This window comes from Diachasma alloeum, unplaced genomic scaffold (genome assembly GCF_001412515.2).
Source record: "Diachasma alloeum isolate Michigan unplaced genomic scaffold, Dall2.0 Dall_scaffold_00323, whole genome shotgun sequence".
In the NCBI taxonomy this organism is placed as follows: Eukaryota; Metazoa; Arthropoda; class Insecta; order Hymenoptera; family Braconidae; genus Diachasma; species Diachasma alloeum.
Window position 1 is genome coordinate 463,782 of NW_021680462.1, and position 8,542 is coordinate 472,323.

Genomic DNA, 8,542 nt, shown 5'->3' on the forward strand with positions numbered 1-8,542 from the left:
ATGGAAGAATCATCACACGGAGAGAAATGTTCAGTAAAAATTACGGACCTCACGATTCGCTCACCGATTACGGAATCCATTGAGAAAATTTAAGTGACGGTATCGTAATTTTTCACAGGAGATTCAGATAAAAATGACGGAACGCTCTGGAAAAATTTCGTGACAGTTCCGTAAAATTTCCTACAACCACATTTCGCTCCGGAATTACGGAAAAGAAACGTAATTTTTATTGAATATTTCTCTCCGTGCACTTCGTGTTTTCCAGTGGCAATTTCTTTGCATAACTTTATTCATTAAAATGAGAGAAAAGAATAGTAGATTCGGTATATCGGTCATAAGGCCGATAAAACGTCACCTGAAGACTGCTGTTTCTCTTTATCAAGTCTATGATTGTTAACCGCCACCTATCGGCCGCAAAACAGGACGATAGATGACAGTTAGCGGGACTCACAATCAGTGATGAATTAGTACATTTCAACTCTAGACCGTGAGGAACTTTTCTAGCGAATATGAGTTTACAGGATGAGCCAAAGGCGAGTTCTGTAATCATATGAGGTAGAAAAGTTCCCACGGCCGTGTGTCGAACAATATTTTTTGTCACTAGGCCCGAAAACCGCCATTTAACCGAGCAAAGCGCGTCAAAATCGCGGTTTATCGGGCCTAGTAACGAAAAAAAAAATATCGTGAGATTTTGCAAACTTCTTAATATTCGTTATTCATTCATTCAATTGACAATTTCACTTGAAAAATGGTTCAGCTAAATGAAAAAAAAATGTAAAAAATTAAAACCTTAGAAATTTTTATATTAAAAACGCCAAAAATAGAAGAACGATTGCGAGATGTTGGAAACAATGAGAAAATATTTTTCTCATTCAGCGTCCAATTTCTCCAGTCCCATTATTTAGCTTTACACCAAAAGACCGGAGAATAACGAGAAAAAATACAGAGGAATGGCTCTTGACACGGCACTCCTTTGTGTCCGAACATCAACAAAGGAGAGGGGATTTTTTTTTCTCTCAAACCATGGTGGAGGAGTACTGTCTCAACACCACTCTCTCGACTTAACGAAGGTGTAAGACACTATTATATCGATTGGAGTATCGAGGGGAATCACAACTGAAACACTCCAGGGGGTCTGGGTCTACACACTCGATTGATTATACGGCTCTTCCCTCTTGTCCGGCTCAATTCGAGTATCTCGAGGATGTTCGATATTGTACTTGGAGGGGGAGAGAATTGTATGGGCAGTTGGCTGGTCGTGTTTGTCGTTGTTACTGATTGTGATAGGTCAAGAGGGTCTTCCGGAGACGGACAGGATTTTTCAATGTCGATTTTGGTGATGAGAATTCTGCTGCTGTGTGAAACAATGTTTTCGATGAGAACATGGAAGGAAAATATTGCCGATTTGGTAATCATCACATTACCAATTTAATAATGAGCTTATTACGGAAATGAAATGTTCTTAGGAGTTGAAGAAGGAAGAGTCACACGGCCATGAGTGAATTCTTTGGTCGAAAGTAATTTTCTCTCTCACTGTGCACTGATGGAATGATTCATTTATTCCAAACGAGATTCGTTAACCATTAACGAATGTTAGAGTTGAATATGACCAAATAAATATTCGTTAATAGTTAACGAATGGTTCACTTAAAAGTTGTAAGTCGAGTCAAAAGAAGCTCCTGAAATATGCTTTTGTTAACTATCAACGAATGAACATTTGATGAAACCGAACAGATCTTGGCCTTCAACCACATCAATTTGTTAACAATAACCAATCCTTTCTATCAGTGTGATCATGAGGGTCGAACTGAAGAGTGGGACAGATTGAATGATGACGATCTAACGCGAGGATAAAACCCTTATGATCATCTTCTACATTTTCATTTGACCCTTACGATTATTTTGTGTCTGCCCCATCCCATCTGACCCTCATGATTATTTGACTATTAAATCATTCCTCTCTATTCTCTCGTTTGACCCGTATGACTGCAAGCTCTTTGATTTAATTCTCGAGATCTTTTAACTTTTGCAATGAAGTGATTACCACATTAATAATCATATTACCAATTTGCTAATCGGGCGATTACCAAATCGGTAATTATTTCTTTGTGTAAATGATTTGTAGCAGTGATGGAATCTTATCTATAAAAAGAGATATATGAAATGAAGTTGTTTTATATTGAAATATATCGAACCAACAAAAACCACAAATTCTCAATCCCGATTGGTCACTGAGTCGCATACGTAGGACTACAAAAAACACGCCATGTTTTTAAATTTTTCAAAGTCACAAATTATGCGCTCCGTCGTAATTGTTTATTTTCTTATGTTCATTATGCGCAAAATTGATCAATTCCGTCCTAGATTTTCATCCTTCATTGACTGTCATAAATCTCATTAAATTTAATCTCTTCCATTTTCCTTTTTTCGCGAATCTCGTAAATTCGATTCTCTTTCATTAATTCATGTATATAAAGAAATGTTATGAAAAATTCTACGAAAACTTCTATGAAAACATCATTTTTGCTCAAATGAATCTGAACACAGACCCAAGTCCACTCCAAGTGAGGGTTCTCAGTTCAACATCGTAAATTTGAGGATTAATGAAACTATGCGATGTGTCGATAGAAAAAATTACTGGCGACGAGGGTAAATCGGAATAGTAGAAGGTCATACTTGGAATGTAAAATTTAATTTACCATTGTGAAAATTTACGAGTAGAAGAGCGAGATGAGGAATGGACAAATGCAGGAACTAAGGGGATTCCCCTTAATTTCTGGCGGGTGTGATGGGTGCTGCCCTCTTTGTCCACCTCAGGCAGCACCCATCACACAAGCTGGAATATCCAATTCCGCCCGCGGTGCCCATATAATTTTTTCATACACACGTCCCACACGTCGAAGGGTGGCGCGACCCCTCGGCGGGGTCCAGGGACGGAGCCCCGGTGGGGTCCAGAGCAGAGCCCCGTGGGGGTGCTGGGAAGGTGGAGCCCTCCCATTAAAAAAAAAAATTTTTTTTTAGAAAGATCAGTATTTTCATCAAACTTTAATAATGAACATCTTTTGAAGAATACACTCGTTCACTTAATTTCTGGAACAAAAAACATAGGATGCAAGTTCAGGCTGTTTCAGAGTTTCAGTAAACGATTGCACGATGGAAAAAGTAGAATTGAACAAAAGGAAGAAAAATGTAAATAAAAAGAAAAAAACAATAAAAAAAACTTGAGGATATTCAAATACCTTTTACAGTTTCATGAGGACTACATTATATATTTAGAAATTACTTATTATCTAATTCGTCAATTAAATTACGCGCGAAGAATTTGCAATTCAGAATTGGTTTCTTTTTTCAGTACTAGAATGACATTTCGCCTTTTTCCAAAAATTATTGGTTTCCACATTGAATTATTTTGAAAGTTACTGGTGAGCACAGTAAATGCTTAAAGTCGGGATAGTAGTAGACAGTGCTTAGACGGTAAAATTCAATTTATTGAAGGAAAAATTTACGAGGAGTAGGAGAATGAGGGGAGGGATGGAGGATTGCGTGAACGAAGGGGAAGGGGATTCTCAGGATAGGCTACAACTCCCGTAGTAGATTTTCTAGTTCAACATAGGGAAGTCCTCCAACTCACAATTCAATGTATGGGAGAAGCAAGCCCATTGAATTGAATATTCAAATCGTCAAAAAAAAATGCGATGTGAGATCGTAAAAGTTGATATCGACTTGATACTCCTCGTCGTTTAATCGTAAAAATTACTGTGAAGTAGAGGAGTTTTTACCTTCACAAGTATCATTTTTTGGGAATCCTATTCAGTACTAGTATTGATTAGAGTTCAAATTACGATGTTCAAACGTTAAAAGTAAAATTGAATCCTGGAATGATGCAGTTGAGAATTCGTTTCTCTTTTTTATCACTAGGATGACATTTCACCATTCGCCAATGATTATTGATTTTCGCATTAAATTATTCATTCGCGAAATGCAATTCAGAATCAAATCATTGATTACTTCAATTAATGGTTCAACTAGACTTTAAAAGTTCCTAAAAAATGGCTTTAGTAGACAAATTCGCTTGTTTTTATGACCTGAAATTCCGAATTTCGTAAATAATATATCATGCATTATTCGTATCACACCGTCGAGACTTTCAATTCATCAGCGGAGCAAAAAATCAATGAAGTTAATGGATTAATTCTGCATTTGGCTGAGGAAAGCGGACAACTCTGAAAAATTAATTTTCTTTACATCGCGAATATCTTTGAAGCTACTAGGTTTATAAAAATGCAAAAAAAATTGTTCAACGGCTTTTGAAATTCTGTGAAAAAATGCCTTTTCAATTTTATCTCTGGACACCTGAATTTCTTACAATTGAATTAACCGCCCACCCCTTCACTCCAGATACACTGTTAAAAAAAAATGAAATTTCGTGGACAGTTGACTACTAGTTTTCAGAACAGTGACACTGAATGCGATTTAGAGAAAAAAGATAATGAAATTTCAGGTTTCACTCAAAATTCGGTAAAATTCCAGAATTTTAAGTAGCATAAAGACGAGAATTCCTTAATTTATTTGAATTTCCAATCTAATATGAATATTCAGTGCCAAATTACATTGAATTTTCAGTGAAATCTGAAATTTCATTATTTCCCCCCCCCCCCAAATCGCATTCAGTGTCACTGTCATGAAAATTCAAAACATTTTTCTATTTATTTTCAGGGAAAAATGGAACTGAAATTTATAGTTCTCTTCAATTTTTCCACGAAATTCTGAATTTTCAATGACGAAATTCCTTGAAATTTCAGTGGTAATTAAATTCGATAAAAATTTCCAAAAAGTGTAACGGAAATTTTAGACAAAATTTTTTAACATTGTAGGTATCATTCATAAAATTCCATCAGCATTATTTTGCCATTATCTCCGGAACGAGTGAGTCTATTGAAGAATGTTAGCAAACCTTCTTTACATATTATAAGTGTCTCTACAAAAATTTTACAAACATTTTCTTCCCAATCCAATACTTTCGGAGGAAAACACGAATTAATCTCCTTCACTCCAAAATTCTATCAAAAACAATTGACTAAAACGTGTTCATTAAACTATTCACCCCTGAAATGACTCAATAAATCGATAAAACCGATTGAAATTTCCAAATAATTATTTACGTCACTGTCTTGAAAATTCAAAACATTTTTCTATTCATTTTCAGGGAAAAATGGAACTGAAATTTGCAGTCCTCTTTAATTTTTCCACGAAATCATGAATTTTCAATGACGAAATTCCTTAAAATTACAGTGATAATTAAACTCGATAAAAATTTCCAAAAAATGTACCGGAAATTTCAGACAAAATTTTTTTACATTGTAGATATCATTCATAAAATTTCATCAGTATTATTTTGCCATCATCTCCGGAACCAATGAGTCTATCGAAGAATGTTAGCAAACCTTCTTTACAAATCATAAGTGTCTCTACAAAAATTTTACAAACATTTTCTTCCAAATCCAATACTTCCAGAGGAAAACACGAATTAATTTCCTTCACTCCAAAATTCTATCAAAAACAATTGACTAAAACTTGTTCATTAAACTATTCACCCCTAAAATGACTCAATAAATCGATAAAACTGATGGAAAATGTCCGAATAATTATTTACGTATTTTGAATTAATAATCCGACTAAACTGTTTCATGAAAAACATGAATCTTCAACTCGGTAGAGCAATACTGGGATTAAGGGGGATGAAATGAAATAACACGTACAACGTAACACACGAGACAGCACGGGACACTGGGTGCGAGTCCAGAGGGTGGTTAACACAGCTGGACACACGGTCTCTCGAATCTTCGCACGAGACTGGCGAGCGCGGGGTTGTGCATTCCCCCAACGGTTGCATCGGGTACACTGGGAAATGGGCGCCAGTTGAGGGAGAGGGTTTGGCGCCGGCATCCACAGCTACACAACACGCGCAAGTCTACCCAGTAACGTAAACGTCTTCCTTTACTCTATTTTTCGTTTCGTGTCGCCGCATTCGAGGATAGAAGTAAAACGAGACGACATTTTTGGGGGCGAGAGGGTGAAAAACAAGAGTTTTTACTCGAGTGTTTTTTGGGTCAAGGATTATTTTTGCTTCCGAATGGAAGCCCTGTATTTGACGGATTTTTCGATTTTCTTATTTTTACTGCAAATCAGTAGCGAAGTGGTAAAACGGTATAAGTCAATTTTGGCTATTGACCAGTTTTTAATAAATATCTCGGAATCTAACCGAGATAGCAAAATTTTTGTTATAACCTTTTTTCTAGAGCCGATTGAGAGCTACAACAAATATAACTACGAAAATTCCGCTAGCTTCGTTAAATTCGAAATATTCCTCAAAAACTGAATTGGGAGATAAGTCGACTTAAACCGATTTACCATTTCGCTACTGAAATGGTTTAGAATGTTATGGAGCGTAAACGTGTTATGAAATTATGTTTTTAGGATCATGTCTGTGTCTGCCCTGTTAGAAAATTACTCTTGAAATTTCAAGGGAAAAAAACTTTTTTTTTAAATTTTTAACAACGACAAAGTTACATGAAATTTCTGTATAATTCTTCATTGACAAATCAGTTAATTTCGTGAATATTCAAGTAATTCTCGATTTTCAGGTCCATGCGGCACTGAAAAACCTTGAAAATTTTGAAAATTCAGGCAATAACTTTTGTGAATTCTCAATCTATTGAAAATTGAATTGTATGTAATGTTCAATTTTCACGAAGAATTTGGAAAGTCAAGCTCCCATTGAAAAATCAATGATTGTTCAACGTGAAAAATCTAATTTTTTTGGATTTTCAAGATGAATCAGAAATTTAGTGAAAGCGTCATTTGAAATTGGATTCAACTTCACAACATCGAAAATTCAGATGACGTCGTGACTGACACTTCACGAAATTTCTACCAGTGTATGTATATGAGAACTTGGGTTTTTGGTGATTATATTAGGATTGTAGATACTACACGGAGAGGAATGTTCAGTAAAAATTACGGAACTCACAATTCGCTCACCGATTACGGAATCGACTCAGAAAATTTAAGTGACGCTCAGGAAAAAATCCGTGACAGTTCCGTAAAATTTCCTACAACTACGTTTCGCTCCGGAATTACAGAAAAGATACGTAATTTTTATTGAATATTCCTCTCCCTGTGCGGATGTTGATGTCCATTCCTTGTGTTTGTTTTCCTTTCCAAATTTTCTCCAAAATTAATTATTCATAATTATTCTCATTTTACTATAAATATGAATGTTGAATTCAATGTGCTCCCATTCATCACCTGTTCAATTTTCATATTTCAATAAGTAATTTGACAATTTTTGTGCCCACTGGATAAGGTCTAAATATCATTATAACCTAGGGGGTTATGCCCCCTGCTCTCCAACCCCGACATGACCCCCTTATTCTGACCCTTGTGACCCTTAATCTGACCCTCATGACCCTTCCTTTCTGACCCTTAAATTCGGAGTCTTAACCTTTGCCCCGAACGCACGTTTACCGTAGTCTGCCAGACCGCTAATCCGTCTGGATCGCATTTGCCGTTTGTTTGAGCATATAAATGAATACTTTTTGTTACTGAAGGTTCACATGAGGACTAAAACGGGGAAAGGTTAAACAAAGAAAGATTAAATGATGGAAGGGTCAAACGGGGAAGGGTTGAGCAGAAGAGGCAAAACGTATGAGTGTATTTAATATCGTTTTTTTTTCTTCGTATAAAAATATTTATTATCTCGCCTGTTAATCCTCGATTATCGAACTAACATAGATATAGCATTCCTTATAAATAATTGGTGTTAATTATTATTTTCTATCAATTCCCTCGGAAAAAATCAGAAGAAATATTGGTGGTTTCGTGGATTTATTGGAGCGAAAAAAATCAAAATTTTTGTCTCGATTGGAACCGATGAAATAGGAAGCTACTGAAAGTTTGAAATTTTCTTCTTACATTCATCAATAGTTGTAGAGTGTGAAAATTTTGATAGCGGTCCCACACCGGCAGTTCTGTGTAAATTTTAATGTCGAATACCAAATTTTTATCACCAGAAGTCGATTTGGATTTTTGTAATAGTGAAATATATAGATACCCCTTTTTAACCTTTGTGACCATTAGTTTCTGACCCCGATAACCCTTATTTAGATCCTCAATCTGGCCTTTGGATCCTTAATCTGACCCTCATTATAACCCTGGTGACCTTTATTTTGGCCCTGGTGATCCTTGGTTTCTGACCCTTGTTTTTTGACCCCCATTACCCTTATTTGGCCCTTACTCTGACCCTTGAGATACTGCGATCCCTGTGACCCTTATTAACTTCCCGACCCGGAAGGAGGAAGTTATTGTAATCACCCCGAAAATCGAATGTGGAAATTTAAGCATTTCTCCACGTTTCATGACCTTTGGAACCACTTCTGACCCTTTTCAGGTACCTGTCTGTATGTGTGGATGTGTGTATGTGTGTGCATACGTCTGTGACAAAAATTTTGTGCCACGATTCCTCCTGAACAAACGATGCGAT